Source organism: Schistocerca gregaria, chromosome 8, assembly GCF_023897955.1.
Source record: "Schistocerca gregaria isolate iqSchGreg1 chromosome 8, iqSchGreg1.2, whole genome shotgun sequence".
Classification (NCBI taxonomy): domain Eukaryota; kingdom Metazoa; phylum Arthropoda; class Insecta; order Orthoptera; family Acrididae; genus Schistocerca; species Schistocerca gregaria.
The window spans coordinates 490,367,402-490,385,696 of record NC_064927.1 but is presented as its reverse complement, the minus strand read 5'-3'; the positions used below and the strand labels follow the sequence as shown (position 1 = coordinate 490,385,696).

Sequence of the window (18,295 nt, the reverse complement as noted above, 5' to 3'; positions counted from 1 at the left end):
TTCGGAGTAGGTATTAAAATCCATGGAGTAGAAATAAAAACTTTGATGTTCGCCGATGACATTGTAATTCTGTCAGAGACAACAAAGGACTTGGAAGAGCAGTTGAACGGAATGGACAGTGTCTTGAATAGAGGATATAAGATGAACATCAACAAAAGCAAAACGAGGATAATGGAATGTAGTCAAATTAAATCGGGTGATGCTGAGGGAATTAGATTAGGAAATGAGACACTTAAAGTAGTAAAGGAGTTTTGCTATTTGGGGAGCAAAATAACTGATGATGGTCGAAGTAGAGAGGATATAAAATATAGACTGGCAATGGCAAGGAAAGCGTTTCTGAAGAACAGAAATTTGTTAACATCGAGTATTCATTTAAGTGTCAGGAAGTTGTTTCTGAAAGTATTTGCATGGAGTGTAGCCATGTATGGAAGTGAAGCATGGACGATAAATAGTTTGGACAAGAAGAGAATAGAAGCTTTTGAAATGTGGTGCTACAGAAGAATGCTGAAGATTAGATGGGTAGATCACATAACTAAAGAGGAAGTATTGAATAGAAATGGGGAGAAGAGGAGTTTGTGGCACAACTTGACTAGAAGAAGGGATCGGTTGGTAGACATGTTGTGAGGCATCAAGGGACCACCAATTTAGTACTGGAGGGCAGCGTGGAGAGTAAAAATCTTAGAGGGAAACCAAGATATGAATACACTAAGCAGATTCAGAAGGATGTAGGCTGCAGTAGGTACTGGGAGATGAAGAAGCTTGCACAAGATAGAGTAGCATGGAGAGCTGCATCAAACCAGTCTCAGGACTGAAGACCACAACAACAACGCATAACGTCTTGCGAGATCGTGCATAGTGTTCTAGAAACGCACACTATTTTTTTTAAAAAACCATCTTTTATTCTACATGTTTGAAAATTTTACAGTGTGTACATACATCCTTTGGGAACACTATTTTCATTTCTCCACATAATTTCCATCCCTCTCAACTGCCCTACGCCATCTTGGAACCAGCGCCTGTATACCCGCGCAGTAAAATTCTGGACCAACCTGTTGGAGCCACTGTTTGGCAGCGTGCAGAAGGGAGTCATCATCTTCAAACCTTGTTCCACGAAGAGAGTCTTTCAGTTTTCCAAAAGATGATAGCCACATGGAGCCAGGTCAGGGCTGTAAGGCGGGTGTTTCAGTGTTGTCCATCCGAGTTTTGTGATCGCTTCCATGAATTTTTTGACTGACATGTGGCCGTGCATTGTCGTGCAACAGCAAAACATCCTGCTTTTGCCGATGTGCTTGAACACGACTCAGTCGAGCTTGAAGTTTCTTCAGTGGCGTCACATATGCATCAGAATTTATGGTGATTCCACTTGGCATCATGTCCGCAAGCAAGAGTCCTTCGGAATCGAAAAACACCGTAGCCATAACTTTTCCAGCAGAAGGTGTGGGTTTGATTTTTTTTCTTGGGTGAATTTGCATAATGCCACTCCATTGATTGCGTCTTTGTCTCTGGTGAAAAATGATGGATCCATGTTTCATCATCTGTCGCAATTCTTACAAAAAAATTCATCTCCACCATTCTCGTACTGTTCCAAAAGTTCCCTGCATACTGTTTTTCTTGTTCGTTTCACCAACTGCGACATAATCGCGTGTACAAATAGTGATCCAATACTGTAAAATGCTTTTTTATTCCAGTCTCTGATCACAAATGAATTCTTTAGACGATGACCATCCTCAGGACATGATGTAAAAAAGATCTGAGGATGGTCATTACAGACTGAAACCGGTCATCGTCTAAAGAATTCATTTGTGATCAGAGACTGGAATAAAAAAGTATTTCTTGTTTGTTTGTGAGCCACTGTCAACATCCTGGGAACCCACCTGGCACAACCCTTTTTTATCGCCAACACTTTCAGTATTCTGCAAAAACTTCCTTCCCCTATCGCAACGTAGCGTGACAATCCGTCCACTGTGGTGTGTCTGTCAGCAGTCACCAATTCGTGTGAGGCCTGCCGCTGCGAGCACAGTCCTCAATATTGCCGTGCCCGCTTTCATCACGTAATCTGCTTGCCCATCGACTAACTGTACTGCGATCGACAGCAGCATCTTCATTCTCCTTTTTCAACCTCTTGTGGATGTTTGCCAATGTCTCGTTTTCACAGCACAGGAATTCTATGACAGCACCTTGCTTATGACGAACGTCAAGTGTAGCAGCCATCTTGAAGACATGCTGTGATGGCGCCACTCACGGGAACAGGTTGAACTAAGTTTGAAAACAAGCGGGAAGTATGTATCTACACACAGTAAAACTTTCACATATGCAGAATGAAAACTGTATTTTTACAAAAATAGTGTGGATTTCTTTTGGAGTGACACTCGTATATGCTTTGTGGGAGCGCAGCAACTTGAGTGTCACGATATGTGTCTGATGATGCAGCCGTTTGAGTTTATGAATCGACCGTTATACATGAACACTGTCAAATACAACTGCTTGGAATTAATTTCACAACAAAGGGAATAAATAGTTATTCTACGCAACAATAATATATCAGCTGACGTTCCATCTCTTCAGCAAAATGAAAGATGAAAAATTCTCATATATTTCTGCTCGTTCAACTAAAATTAAAATGAGTTGCCCACACCACTAGGTAAGATCTCGGCTACGCTCTGGAATTGATCGGTATGAAAGCTTTGACGCACAACGCAATTTGTTTCGTAACTAGCAAGGCTACTTCTGGGCTTAAAATCAATACACAGGTTGTCTGTAATATTTATGTTTGCGTAGCCATATACCACAGCAGCTGTTATAGTCAATTAATATTGGTTGTACCGTCTTAAGCTTACTGCAATTAAAGGGTATTCAACCCCAGACGCCTTTCGCTTTTATTTATAAATCATCATTTGTGGTCACTCTGGATATATACGACCGTATGCATATGTCTACAGTTTGGTAGGTTAGAAACAGTTTTTCTTTATAAAATTGGCGCACTATGTACTTACGGGGTTCTTGTCTCTTCTTACACGTTGTGAAGTCCCGTGCATTTTTTCCTTCGCTCTCTTAAGTTTCTCCGCCGAGCCTTAAATATCAATCTCGCCAGAACAGCCCCCTCCCCCCCTCTTCCTCCTCCTCCTCCTCCTCCTCCTCCTCCACCTCCTCCTGCCGGGAGAATGTGGTGGGTGTGACAGTACCTGGAACCCCATTTCAGCGACGGCAGCTGTCTTTTTCCGACTCCTGTGGGACAGGCGTCGTCATGTTGCAAGAGCACTTTTCGTGACCGTGTATACTCTCAACTCACTACTACACACCATTCGCTTGTGAATGTCCGCGGTGTTTAGACTCTCCTTCCACAGAAACCACACCATTCGCTTGTGAATGTCCGCGGTGTTTAGACTCTCCTTCCACAGAAACCACGTGGTCGAGCGTTGTTCTTGGTTACCACACTGTGTTGCCTTCTCACATAATGACAGGAGTTGGTAAGTGGGGCTTATTGTGTATGGATTGTGCTTCTAGGGCTTGTCTTGCCACCTACAGCTAAACGAAAGTACTACATATTTGCATCTGTAACGATGAATCAAATGGCACATCTTGAATGACGAGAAAAAATAAAGTGTAAATCAATACGGAATGCATCTCGTACAACCTTATTTTTCCGATTCATCCTCCGCTAACAACGAAGAAAGAAAGCACAGGACTTGAGAACATGTAACATTAGGGAAAACGACATAAGTAAATTGTGCACCAATTTTATAAAGATATACTGTTTTTAATCTATACATACCAAAACGTGGAGGCATATTGTGTATCCATATTTTCAGAATGACCACAGATTCTTTTACAACTTATAGCGAAACGCGTGTGCTGAAAAATACCCTTTATTTGCCGTAAGCTTAAAACGGAAAAACCGATTATAACTGAATTCGCTATAGTCTCTCTGACAGACGCTGCATTGTTGACAAGGAGGTAATTCATTGGCGTATATTTCATTTAATAAAACTGAGGATGGTCTACAAAGTTGCGTAGTAATGGAACAACATGTTTTTAAATCCACTTTGGAGTTACTTGGGAGTCAGAGGGCCATTTGACAGTGCAACATTGTCACCGCGGGACAAGTACTGTTGCAGTAGGAGAGCAATACGCTGGTTACAAAATTACGTAACATTTACGGAAGGTAGGAATTATCCCTTTTCCGTGTTGTTACACCTACTAAATTTCTGCGGTACTCTGAATTATGGAGATAACCACTCCAGTGTTGTATGATCTAGGGGTATAACACCAAGGCACCACTCCTAACTCTCTGAAAATGTGGCGTTAGTCAGAAACGTGGACTCGAGCGAACAGTTAGAAGTCTGACCAAATGCACGTCCTCGATGCATGCAGGAAAATTTCCTGCTCCGACTTATTGATACAGCCTAACAAACTGCGCCGCGCGGAGTGACCGCGCGGTTTGGGGCGCCATGTCACGGATTGCGCGGCCCCTCCCGCCGGAGGTTCGAGTCCTCCCTCGGGAATGAGTGTGTATGTTGTTCTTAGCGTAGGTTAGTTTAACTTAGTTCAAGTAGTTTGTAATTCTAGGGACTGATGACCTCGGCAGTTTGGTCCCTTAGGAATTCACACACATCTGAACATTCAAACAAACTGCTAGAATTTCCCAAAACCCAGTTTAAGTGAAATTCCGTAAGGTTCCTCGCCTCAGTCTGAAAAACAAATCCGTGTGGCAGTTAAAACATGAAATAGAAATAAGATACTCAAACACTTTGGTTGGACAATATCTCTACCTTTAGAGTAGGGAAACGGGTGTAAGACCAAAGCGCTCGCACACACACACACACACACACACACACACACACACAGAGAGAGCGCAAAAGCGTGGCCCCCTGCGACGTCACCCTCGGTCTCAGTGACGCATCAGACAGCAAGGTGTCGGCACATGCGAAAAAAGCCACATCTCGAAGTTCATGTGAGCAGCAAGGTGTGTTAATGATGTCATATTGACACCTAATTTCACCACAATTCTGACCAACGCCACAGTGGACGTGTCGTACGATGAGAAGGTCGTCACACGCCTTTCTACCCACATTTCACCTTTTCTTTTGCTGCCTCTGCGACGGAGGTCACAACCGTGAACCTAGCGTTGAAATCACGCCGTTTCTTTATGGGTAACCGAGGAAAGCATTTCACACACACCGCAACTCAGGATCTACACAAAAAGGCCTCAGGGGGTGGTATTAAGGGCTCAGTGAAACCGGCACTTCCCTTAGGGCCTTGATTCCCATACATTTCGCGGTCGAAAGCGACAGTTCACTGTGCGACGAGCAACGGGACGAGGTTCTTGCCAACGTTCGACACTGCTATCACACACAAGGCGTTTCAAGCCTAGTCAAAAGACCTCGTGCGGCTGCAACCAAATTGAATGTGATCTGACCCCTTCGGACTGTAGCGCGACGGCAATTTTTGCTCAGGTATCCGGGGTGGAACCACCAGGGAGCGTTCAAAACCATTCGACGAAATTTGAACGTGATCCGAAGCAGCAAAGGGTGTTTATGCATTTTCAGGCCTCCTGTGGCTTGATCACCGGGAAAGGGCGAGGGAGGGGGGATGTGGGAGGTGCAACATTAACATACGCGCGAATAAAACGGCAAAGGATGTCTCTGTGACTCCATTTCGACAACACCTTCGGTGCCAACCCCGCACCTTTGTAGAGCACGTTATATAGATACCTACCAAAAACGTCGACGCTGAAGAAACCTTCCCTGCATTCGCTTCTAGTGACCTAGATATCCCGTTGAAATGCCAAATCAGCACGGGCAGACGAGGATCTGAACCCTGCTCTTTGCGTGTACGAGACTGGGGTATTTTATTAGCGCGCAACGTCACTCGTTTTACAGCACTTGGACGCTTTTCACCTTTCGTTAGTAGTGAAAAAGAAAACGCCGTAGTATCTTATTTCAGATCACTATAAATTGGTCGAAATGTTTGTTGGATATTTTCAAAATGTTTCCAAGTAACGAATGATCTCTGTGTTATCATTTAATTATGAGCGCAAGGATGCTTTTTTTTGCCTTTCTCGCGATATCGATTCTTCATTGAACTAATGCAGTTAGCTGTACGGAAGCACAATAAATAAGGTGATACGGGAGCCTTAGCTGGGAGCTTCAGGCACATAATTGGATAGGCGTTATCTTCGTCCGTTCCTGTTGACACGTTTTATTCACAAAGTATGTTGTATTAAGAGTACCTCTTTAATACTAGCGACTATGATGAAAGCACGTAGAGAGACGTGCCTTGTTTTGTCCTGTCGACAATGATAAGAGAGAGAAGAGAGGATAAAATACAGTACCGGCACGTAACCTATTCATCCCAAATGTCAGCAAGGGGGCCGTTGATCTTAATGTCTCCGTCTGGTGGACGAGTCGCTAACGACTGTGTCCAATCCCCTTCACTGCGCGAGACGCTGCGATCAGGAAGAAGGAAGGTTCGGATTTGACGTACCTCGACGGTACAAGGAACTATACGAAAGAAGTTCTGGGTATTTACTTCATGCTATTTTGGAACAGCAGACATGAATCAAGATGGTTGGGTGAAGATTTGAAATTTGTCTTTTCTAATGCTCCTTAACAATCTACGAGGGACATTCAATAAGTAATGCGACACATTTTTTTTTGTCGGCCAATTTCTGTTGAAAAAATACGGAATTTGTTGTGGAACATCGTGGAATATTTCCGCTTCAGCCCATATAGTTTCATGAAGTTCCGATAGGTCGAGACGCTATACGTGACCTTCAAAATGGCGCCCGTAATAGAGTTGCGTTCCAAGCAGAGAGCTGTAATTGTGAAATACTTTTTGTGAAATGCTTAATTTTACATTTTTGTGTATATGAAGCAAGTTTCCCCTTGAGGTAACTTTGAAATCGTATCAAGATCTGATTAGATATTTCTGGAGCTTTTTTTCAGACAGTACATTATTATACACACATCAAAAAAAGTTTTGCATCACCTCGGTCCCGAGAGTTCCGGAACCTGTACAGAAAACTGGAATAGATATCAACATAAACATCATTTCTGCCCTTTTTATTGCTCATGAAAACAACACATTGCATGTTTTACCACCATACAGCGAGACCTTCTGAGGTGGTGGTCCAGATTGCTGTATACACCGGTACCCCTAATACCCAGCAGCACGTCCTCTTGCATTGACGTATGCCTGTATTCGTCGTGGCATACTGTCCACACGTTCATCAAGCACTTTAGATTCAGATTGTCCCACTCCTCAACGGCGATTCGGCGTAGATCCCTCAGAATGGTTGATGGATTACGTCGTCCATAAACAGCCCTTTTCAATCTATCCCAGGCATGTTCGATAGGGTTCATGTCTGGAGAAGATGCTGGACACTCTAGTCGAGCGATGTCGTTATCCTGAAGTACGTCTTTCACAAGATGTGCACGATGGGGGCGCGGATTGTCGACCATTAAGAAGAATACTTGATCGATAGGCTGCCGATACGGTTCTACTATAGGTCGGAGGATGGCATTCACGGATCGTACAGCTGTTACGACGCCTTCCATGACCACCAGCGACGTACGGCGGCCCCACATAATACCATCCCAAAACAGCAGGGAACCTCCACCTTGCTGCACTCGCTGGACAGTGTGTCTAAGGCGTTCAGCCTGACCAGGTTGCCTCCAAACACGTGTCCGACGATTGTCTGGTTGAAGGCATATACGACATTCATCGGTGAAGAGAACGTGATGTCAATCGTGAGCGGTCCCATTCGGCTTGTTGTTGGGTCCATCTGTGCCCCGCTGCATGGTGTCGTGCTTGCAAAGATGGACCTCGCCATGGACGTTGGGAGTGAAGTTGCGCGTCATGCAGCGTATTGCGCACAGTTTGAGTCGTAACACAATGTCCAGTGGCTGCACGTGAAGCATTATTCAATACGGTGGCGTTGCTGTCAGGGTTTCTCCGAGCCATAATCCGTAAATATCGGTCATCAAATGCGGTAGTGGCCTTCTGGCGGCCTGAGCGAGGCATGTCATCGACAGTTCCTGTCTCTCTGTACCTCCTCCCTGTCCGAACAACATCGCTTTGGTTCACTCCGAGACGCCTGGACACTTCCCTTGTTGAAAGCCCTTCCTGGCACAAAGTAACAGAGCGGACGCGATCGAACCGCGGTATTGACCGTCTAGGTATGGTTGAACTACAGACACACGAGCTGTATACGTCCTTCCTGGTGGAATGACTGGAACTGATCGGCTGTCGGATCCCCTCCTTCTAATAGGCGCTGATCATTTCATGGTTGTTTACATCTTTGGGCTAGTTTAGTGACATCTCTGAACAGGCAAAGGGAATGTGTCTCTGATACAGTATCCACAGTTAACGTCTATCTTTGGGAGTTCTGGGAACCGGGGTGATGCGAAAGTTTTTTTGATGTGTATGCTTACAGATAACTGCACCATCTGCGAAGTGTCTAAGTTGCCATTAATATTGTCTACCAGATCAAGAACAACGTGGAAAAGTTACCAACAAAGTGTGCAGGCCAACTGCTTTGCCGCAGTGGTAACACCGGTCCCCTTCAGGTCAGCGAATTTAAGCGCTGTTGGGCATGGCTAGCACGTGGATGGGTGACCATCCAGGACTGCCGAGCGCTGTTGCAAAGGGGTGCACTCAGCTCTCGTGAGGCCAATTGAGGAGCTACAGCCGGCCGGAGTGGCCGAGCGGATCTAGGCGCTACAGTCTGGAACCGAGCGACCGCTACGGTCGCAGGTTCGAATCCTGCCTCGGGCATGGATGTGTGTGATGTCCTTAGGTTATTTAGGTTTAAGTAGTTCTAGGTTCTATGGGACTGATGGCCCCAGAAGTTGAGTCCCGTAGTGCTCAGAGGCATTTGAACAATTTTTGAGGAGCTACGTGATTCAGCAGTAGCGGCTCTGGTCACGAAAACTGACAACGGCCGGGCGAGCTGTGTGCTGACCACATCCACATGCCTGTGGCCGAGGATGACTCGGCCGATACCACCTACAAGAAAATTAAAGAGGCTTTTGAAAAAAATAGTAGAGCTCTATGAACATCAAAAGCTTTGATGGAAAACCAGTCCTAAGCAAAGAAGGGAAAGCTGAAGCGTGGAAGGGGTGTATAGAGGGTCAGTACTAAGAAGATGTACCTGGAAGCAATATTACAGAAATGGATGAAGACGTAGATGAAGATGAATTGAAAGATATGATACTGCGAGAACAGTTTGACAGAGCACTGAAAGACCTACGTCGAAACAAGATCCCAGTGTAGACGACATTCCGTCATGATGACAGCCTTGGGAGAGCCAGCCACATCAAAATTCTTCCATTCGTTGTACAAGATGTATGAGACAGGTGATACACTCTCAGATTTCAAGGAGAATATAATAATTCCAATTCCAAAGAAAGAATGTGCTGACAGGTGTGAATATTACCGAACTATCAGTTTAATAAGTCACGGTTGCAAAATACTAACACGAATATTTTCCAGAAGAATGGAAATACTGGTAGAAGCTGACCTCGGGGAAGAATAGTTTGAATTCCGGAAAATTTTTAGGAACACGCGAGGCAATACCGACCCTACGACTTCTCTTAGAAAATAGGTTAAGGAAAGGTAAAACTATGTTTATAGTATTTGTAAACTTGGAGAAATATTTTGACAATGTCGACTGGAATACTCGGTATGAAATTCTGATGGTAACAAGGGTAAAATACAGGGAGCGAAAGGATATTGCCATCTTGTACAGAAACCACACGGCAGTTATGACTCGAGGGGCATGAAAGGGAAGCAGTGGTTGAGAAGGGAGAACTTTTAACATTGTGTTCTGCCTTATGGCAGGTCTCGTCTTGGGGGAAGCCTCGTCAGAGAGGTCCACCGCATGAGCGTCTAGGGAAGTGATTCCAGTGGTGGTTTCCCGTTACCTTCCACTGATGATGATGAAATGATAATGAGTACAACACAACACCGAGTCCCTGAGGGGAGAAAATCTCCGACCCAACCGGGAATCGAACCAGGGCTCCTTGGCGTGACAGACCGCCGTGCCGACCACTCAGCTACCGGGGCGGACGAGAAGGGAGAGAGACAGGGCTGTAGGCTATCCCGATGTTATTCAACCTGTACAGTGTGCAGGCAGTAAAGGAAAGAAAGTAAAGACAAATTTTTAGTAGAAATTGAAGTTCAGGGACAAGAAATAAAAACTTTGAGGTTTGACGATGACATTGTTATTCTGTCAGAGACAGCGAAGGGGTTGGAAGAGCAGTTGAACGGAATGTAGAGTGTCTTGAGAGGAGGCTAGAAGATAAACAGCAACATAAGCGAAGCAAGGATAATGGACCGTAGTCGAAATAAGTCAGGTGATCTCCTGAAGGAACTAGATTAGGAAACGAGACACTTGAAGTAGTAGATGAAATTTGCTGTTTGGGCAGCAAAATAATTGATGATGCCGATATAAAATGTGAACTGGCAATGGTAAGAAAAGCGTTACTGAAGAAGAGAAATCTGTTAACATCGAATGTTTGTATAAGTGTTGGGAAGTCTTTTCTGGAAGTATTTGTATAGTATGCAGCCACGTACGGAAGTAAAACATGGACGATAAACAGTTTAGGCAAGAAGAGAATAGAAGCTTTTGAAATTTGGAGCTACAGAAGAATTCTTAAGATTAGACGGGTGGATCACATAACTGATGAGGAGGTAGTGAATAGAATGGGGAGAAAAAAAGTTTGTGGCAAAACCTGACTAGAAGAGGGGGTCTGTTGACAGAACACACTCAGACATGGAGAGTTGCGTGAAACCAGTCTTCGCACTGGAGACCGCGATAACAACATACACACTGGTGAATCGTATTCCAGTGAGTGGGTTGCACATCGTTACCCTATAGACATTTTCGAATTTCTCCTGAAGTGGGAGAGTTTGATCAGTTGCTCTGCTAAGGAAGAATTTTCTGCTCGCTGCTGTTTATTGTACGGAAATGTTTATTATTGTGATTGTAAGTACCTTGGTCGACGATTTGCATTACTTGTTAGTTGGCCCGGTTTTGATTTGCGTCTTTGTTCTGCAGTGGGCTGTAAGAAAATGTGTCAGCAATTTTGAGCAGGCGTTTGACTGTTCGCGGCAGTGAGGCTGTATGCACTGGAGCGGGAGCAGCCGTAGTTGGCCACATCCGGCGCTCGTCCTTTGTCCACAGTGACCAGCCTACGTCAGCCGTTTAGTCCGCTGCCGACACGAACGCACTGTGCCTTCTGGACGTCAGACGGTCGCGAAGAAACACCCAGTAAAATGATTTCCTTATTGCTGACGTGGCCAAACAAGTTCGTGGTAGTGACCTTCCAAGATGACTCTGGACAAGACTAAACAGAATAAGAACTGGAACGGATTATTGTAAAAGCTTGGCGATAAAATGGGGTCTCGCAAATGATACTTTGTGCGAGTGCGGTGAACTTCAAGGTATGTATCATATTTTAAATTGAGTGATTTGTGATTTCAAAAGAGGAGGAATTAAAGACATCCACAATGTTTCCGGAGAAGCCCTTCAGTGAGTAATTTCAGTGCGCCGTTTGACTGCAGCGTGTATATACCTTACCTCATGAGTAGGATTCTGCATGTTTTAAAAAAATAATCCTTTTAGATTCGTGAGGTTTTGTGCTTTTAAGATGAGCTATCTGTTTGCATTTTATAGGGGGTCAAAAAAGTCTGAAAAGCCTATAAGGATATTACAGGGGAGGTTGTGCTGGGAAACAATTGTTAAGAGAGAAATTTCATACGTGTTGCCGTTTCGACGTGATTGAGCGCGCAAATTCAAGCGCTTGTACGGGCAAAAATACAGTACTGTACGGACATCTGTGGGCCCGTGAGTTATCACTTGCTGAAATGCCATTAGTAGTTAAAATATGCCCTTTTTGGAAATGATAAAATTAAGCTAAATGAGAAACGGTACGTTTGTTAGGTTTGAGGAAACCAGACGAAGAACACGTTTGGCGACACTGTCTCTGGTAGGCTGCTTGAATTTGTGTGCGCGACGGCCTTATTGGCTAACTTCAGTTTTAAATAACTCGGAAACGGCGCAACGTATCGACTTTTCTTAACATTTAATAACATCCCCCTGCGACATCCTTAACAAGTTTTTCAGACTGTTTCTCACCACCCCGTGTAGCGTATTATCCTATCTACTTAATTTTTTCCGATATATTTTCTAGTTTATTTAGGTGATCATCTGTTCGAAAAGGACTGATTGAGGTGTTGTACAAGCTGGCCCTTGTGCCACCTATTGCCAGGAATCTCAAGGATAGAGGGTTCAGGATTGGCAGAAAGGACATACAACATCAAATCTCCGAAGCTGCAGTCGCCGAGAAGCCTTTCGTTATTCAACCAGCCACCCTACGAACCCCTGGTTTCCATCACGAACTGGATGTTGCTGAATGTGTGCTTAGCGCGATTTATATTGCTCCTTACGTGGAGTTACAGCAATCCTATTTGTTAAAATCCAACCAAATTTTGTGTCCGACATTGTGGGACGATTTGGTTTCTCTATTCCTTCATTGCCTGTAATATCAAAGAAAGCTTTTGCCCCGAGAATCATATCTATTGTGACACGGCTGCACAAATCTGGATCATTAAGAGGCAGCCCAAACGGAATGTTCCAACTTCTGGTGTCTTTAAGAGGCAGCCCAAACGGAATGTTCCAACTTCTGGTGTCTATGAACTTATATGGACAGTTCACTGCTGACATTGTCCACAATATCACAAGTAGTTTTAATGTTGTGAGAATCATTAAGCTTGGGAGACACTCAGAGCTTACAAATGTGTGATACTAGAACCACAAAGGTATTGTTTATACTTTTCACAGGCAGTGATCGTTTAACGAGTTTCAGCTTCAATTTCTAGGTAATTCCCATAGATATAAAGGATAGTCGTTACCGAATACTTTTGCATGTCATTCTTCTCACCCCTCCCCAACCCCTAGGAGTGGTTTGTTTATATATCCACCACAATATTTTTGTGTTAACAATGTTAATTAGATATATTGTATAATTAATCATTATACAAGTAATTATATATATAAATATATAGGCTACCCGCCAGGGTAGGCGAGAGCGCTAACGCGCTGCTTCCTGGACTGGGGTAGGCGCGCCGGCCCCGGATCGAATCCGCCCGGCGGATTAACGACGAGGGCCGGTGTGCCGGACACCCTGGATGTGGTTTTTAGGCGGTTTTCCACATCCCACTCGGTGAATACCGGGCTGGTCCCCACGTTCCGCCTCAGTTACATGCGTCGCAGACATTTGAAACACGTCCGCACTATTTCACGCTTTACACTAGACGCAGACAGTTGGGGTACAGCGATTCCTTCCTGGGGGGTACGGGGTGGCGGCAGGAAGGGCATCCGGCCATCCCTAACACTGCCAAATCCGTTGCAACCACGCCGACCCTGCGATCGCTGTGGGACCATGGCGTCAGCGAAAGAAAGATATATAAATTGAAATTGCTCCAAACGTTGCAAAGTTAAGCTTCTACGTCACTCCGTTTTCACCCCCAACTCTGTGGGTGGAAGATGGTTCTTAACCTCACAGAAAGCTCTGTGGACATTCGCACAATTCACCATCGCTCGTTATCTAGCAAAATTTGTAGAAGGCGAACAAAAACCCTCTCATCTCTTCTGTCACTGTCACCCATTTATATGCCAGTTTGTATTCTCGTGTCTGGCCTGAATACCGACGATTTCAGACATACAGGGTGTTTATAAATTAGTTATATAAAAGTATCCTTAAATTGTGAAAAAGTTAAATAACTTACAGAATGTCCGATACAGCACTGAATACAGTAAGTCTTCAAGTTTTATTTACAAATGTCGGACGTAGCTACCTTTTGTAACACGACACATGCCCCATCTGTAATCAGTTTGCTGTCAAATACTGTGAAGCAAGTCTTGATGCTTAGTGGCAACTGCTTGTGTTATCGGTTGTCGCAGCTCTTCGACGTTTCCAGCAAGCGAAGGAACAGACACTCTGCCTTTAATGTAGCGCCGTGCACAAAAGTCCATTAGGGTTAAATCAGGTACACTTGGTGACCAGCATATTCTTCCACCACGTGCAGTCCGGGAAAGTCCGCACATTCCTATGCAGATACGCGACAACTTCACGACAATTATACGGTGACGCGCCATCTTGCAGGAAAATAAATTCTGTACTCATCTCTTGTAGTTGAGGCATTGGATAATGTTCAAGCATATCCAGGTAAGATAGACAGGTACAGTTGACTCGGCAAAAAAAAAGGGACCGTGAATCTTCTTACAGCGCAATAACAATTACATTAGGCGAATTCCGTACTTGTTCTATTAGTGACGTGATTTATGCTCACCCGAAATGAGAATGCTACGCCGATTCACTTTACTGCAGATGGAAGGAGGCTTCGTCAGTGAACACAATTTTATTAAGAAAATCATCTTCAGTGCGCATTTTGTTAAACATTTATACACAAAATTCAGCACGTTGTTCTTTGTCAGTTTCTCTTAAAGCTTGCAACAGTCTCACTTTGTAGGTCTAAATGACAGGCTTTTCCGTAATACCTTTCACACTGCACTACTAGGCATATTAAGTCCTAAGCTGGCACGTCTCGTTACTTTACCCAGACTACGAATGTAAGACTGCCGAACGTGTTCAATCGCTGTGTCAGAGACTGCTGGCCGACCTGGCGTCCTGTGTGTTTCGTAAAAACGATTTTACCAGTTAATAACAGTTTATCTTTGAGGTGATGGCTTGCTATATGTAGTCCTGAATTGTCTCTGAACTGTAGTAGTGGATGTATATTCATGAAACCATAAAAAACACTGTACACGCTCTGTACCGTTATAGGACTCCATTGATTGCATTCGTGCATCCCACGTAGCGGGAACGTCGGGAAGTTCGGCGGGAATGAAATTTGAAGATAGATGCATTTAGTGCTATCTCAGACATTTCTGTAAGCTATTTATCCTTTTCACAATTAAGGATTACTTTTGCATAATTAATTTACAAACACTGTGTACAACTTGTAGTTAGCTATTCTGTATGCCGTACGGATATTACGTACCTTTCATGAATCTTGGCAATGCTGACTGCCGTTTAGCATGTATGCTATTTAAATGCTCACGTTTCTGGTTGGGAGAATTATTTAGATTTTAGTTGGGAACTCTTTCATTGTTAAAGATTGCTAACATAAGATAACACAAGATACTGTTATTAGCGAGTAAATTTAGTTCAAAGAAAGGCAGTACGTTTTGTATTATCGCGAAATATGGGAGAGAGTGTCACAGAAATGATACAAGATTTGGGCTGAAAATCATTAAAAGAAAGGCGTTTTTCGTTGCGACGTAATCTTCTCACGAAATTCCAATCAGCAACTTTCTCCTCCGAATGCGAAAATATTTTGTTGACACCTACCAACGTAGGGAGGAACGATCACCACGATAAAATAAGGGAAATGAGAGCTCGTCCGTAAATATATAGGTGTTCATTCTTTCCGCCCGCTATACGAGACTGGAATAACAGAGAATTGTGAAGGTGGTTCGATGAACCCTCTGCCAGGCACTTAAATGTGATTTGTAGGGTGTCCACGTAGATGCAGATGTAGAAAACCCGTTTACCTCGAGTACGGGTAGACATAATAAGTGGAAATCAATTAGGCGTCCACCCTCTTCCGTAACATCAAATATATTTTAGTTACTCTATCTTAAATGAATTGCGGAGAAAATCATTTACCAGAAGTGAATAAATTTGTAGCAACACCGGATGATATTAACAGCTTGCCGCCCGGGTTAGCCGTGCGTTCAACGGCGTCATATCACGGACCGCGCGGCTCCTTGCGCCGTCAGTTCGAATCCTTCCTCGGGCATGGATGTGTGCTAGGTTAGGTAGGTTTAAGTAGTTCTAGGTCTAGGGGACTCATGACCTAAGCAGTTTAGTCGCATAGTTCTGAGAGCCATTTTTTGACTTTTCTCATAAATTTTCTTTACATAAACGGCCGTATCTTTAGATTGCGTCGACATAGCTCACTTTTTGATACCACCAAGGGACCGTATACCGCAGGAAGTGCGATACATTTCCGCTTATTACGTCTATTCGTACTCGAGGTAAACGGGTTTTAAGGGTTCGGTAGACAGAAAGACGGTCAAGAAACTGAGACTAGTAGGGCTCCATTTTTACCGATTTAGGTGACGAAAACCTAACAACGGAAATAACTACGACAGTTACTGAAGATGGGGGCCGCATAAATAATTACCGCTACTCTTTATTGGAAATGTTCTAGTTGCAGTCGATACATCAGCATATTAATCGTAGCTACGCCTTCGATCCAAATCACGTTTACAGGAATGCAAATAAAATCTGCCAACACACGTGGTAATTCAGATCCCAGTATTAATGACACCGCGTTTTAGAAGTGGGAGCATTCCCATTGCTAGCTAGCTTAAAAAACACTTCGGCTAATTAACGTCTTTTGGGTTTCTGGCGAGTCTAATGGAGAATTCGAAACATTGTAGAATACATTTGGCAGCCATGTAGCCGTTAATTCCTGGGGTGGTGCAGAGTTATCCCACTAAATTTACTCGCTAATAACAGTATCTTGTTATTCGATAAACATTCCAAATGATTGTCACATAAACGGTGACATAAAGGTAGAAAATTCTTGTTTTTGAGTCCAGGAAGCTCTATGCAACAGAAACTGCAGATCATTTTGCCATTTTCATTGCGAAATTGCCGGCTTATTCATGCCTGGGATAATAATAGAGGGCTGTTTGCCTGGGTTGTCTGCTAGCGTAGTGAAAGGTGTTTGCTGCTGCAAGGGAGGTGTGGTTTGTTTTCGGTTCCAATCTCGATGGAGGCGGGTAGACTATCAGCAAAGCAATTTTAAGAAATTCTCGCGCCCCAATTGGTTTTATTGCTACCTTTATTCTGTACCGGCGCCCTGTGGATATAAATAGGAAGATCTTGTAGAATTTTATACTTGTTACTGCCTACTTTTTCCGCTTCTGTCAATAATTGAATTTAGTTACGTGTGGCACAGAATGATTTTTAACTGAAGTTCGTAATGAATCTTGACGCATTGCTAAATTTGCACACTTTTATGGTAGGTCAGCAATGGTAATCTACTATGACAGGTCTGAATGTTGACACAGACCGTTTCACAGCCGAATGTGCATAATATTTTGCTAATTCGTAACCATCTGGGGTACTTATCTCGAGAAGGTGAAATTCATTTTTATTAGTATAGTACATAGTAATTAGCGTTTCTTCTTTCATTTATATCTTATATTTACGTGTTGTGTTTAAAACACAAATCAGCATTAATATAGTCTTACGCATGACTGGAAACAGTCTGACAAAGTTCGGATAGTTTGTCAATTCCACGCCTGTGCGTAGTATGTTGGCAGCACTTCGTCGCCTTGCCTGTTATGCTGTGTCGCAGACTTTAAAGGTGTGCGGGTCAGTATAAGGAAAAGGCGAGGGGTCTCGCTCGTTTTGTCCACGACTGTACGTCTGTGCTTGTTCGTCAACAACTCACTCGTGTACAACGTCTACCATTCCCACCCTGTATCGTTACTGGTGACTAGGAACGGTGTCTTTATGCTAACATAGGGAAAATAAAGACATGGTTGCCCCTAAACGAAGCAGCAACTCCCCGTACAACAACCTGCACACGTCCACAAAAGATATATTTTTATGCATCTGGTGGAACAGCGACTGTGCGGTGTAATACGAATTGCCTATCAAAGGTACAACTATCACTGCTGACATTTATTATCAACAGCTGAGACGTTTCGCAGACGCACTCCAAGAACAACGACCGGAGAGACTGCGTGAGCTGATGCCACTCCAAGATATCGGCCGTCCTCAGTCTGCTAGACTGACGAAAAACACTAAGCCGGAGTTGGGCTGGGAAGTCATTCTGCACCCACCCTATTCACCTGACCTGACATCCTCAGATTGTCACCTTTTCCACTCTCTGTCGTACAATCTTCAACGAACTACTTTGCCTCAAAACTACACGAGTTCTACATTCGCGGATCGAAAAGTTACCCTAGAGTTGGCAGTTAGTCGTAAACAAGGAAGGAAAATATGTTAGCGGTGACTAAAGTTTCTGTAGCGTGTATCGGTTGTGTTTGTTAAACTTTTATAAAAATGTTACGAACTTAGTGCACCACCCAATAGATATTGCGAGCGTGGCAAATAAATTACACTTGACAGCAGACATGAGACTAAAGAACAACGGGAAGACTACTCGTGAAGTAAGGTCTGCGCCTGATGAAACAAACATGCTGGAA

The 18,295-nt window shown here is 43.9% G+C and overlaps 1 protein-coding gene across 2 annotated transcripts in view; it reads left to right on the top strand.

Moving 5' to 3' along the window:
• The window catches only part of LOC126285378 (acetyl-CoA carboxylase), a 385,520-nt gene that overhangs the window by 23,412 nt on the left and 343,813 nt on the right, over positions 1-18,295 (top strand). Inside the window, exon 1 of one of the 2 annotated variants that reach the window (XM_049984707.1) lies at positions 11,376-11,445. The exons of the other annotated variant lie outside the window; for it this stretch is intronic. The gene's annotated coding sequence lies outside the window, so the exon portion shown is untranslated. Of the gene's footprint in view, positions 1-11,375; positions 11,446-18,295 lie in introns of those variants that run through there. 2 annotated transcript variants of the gene reach the window in all.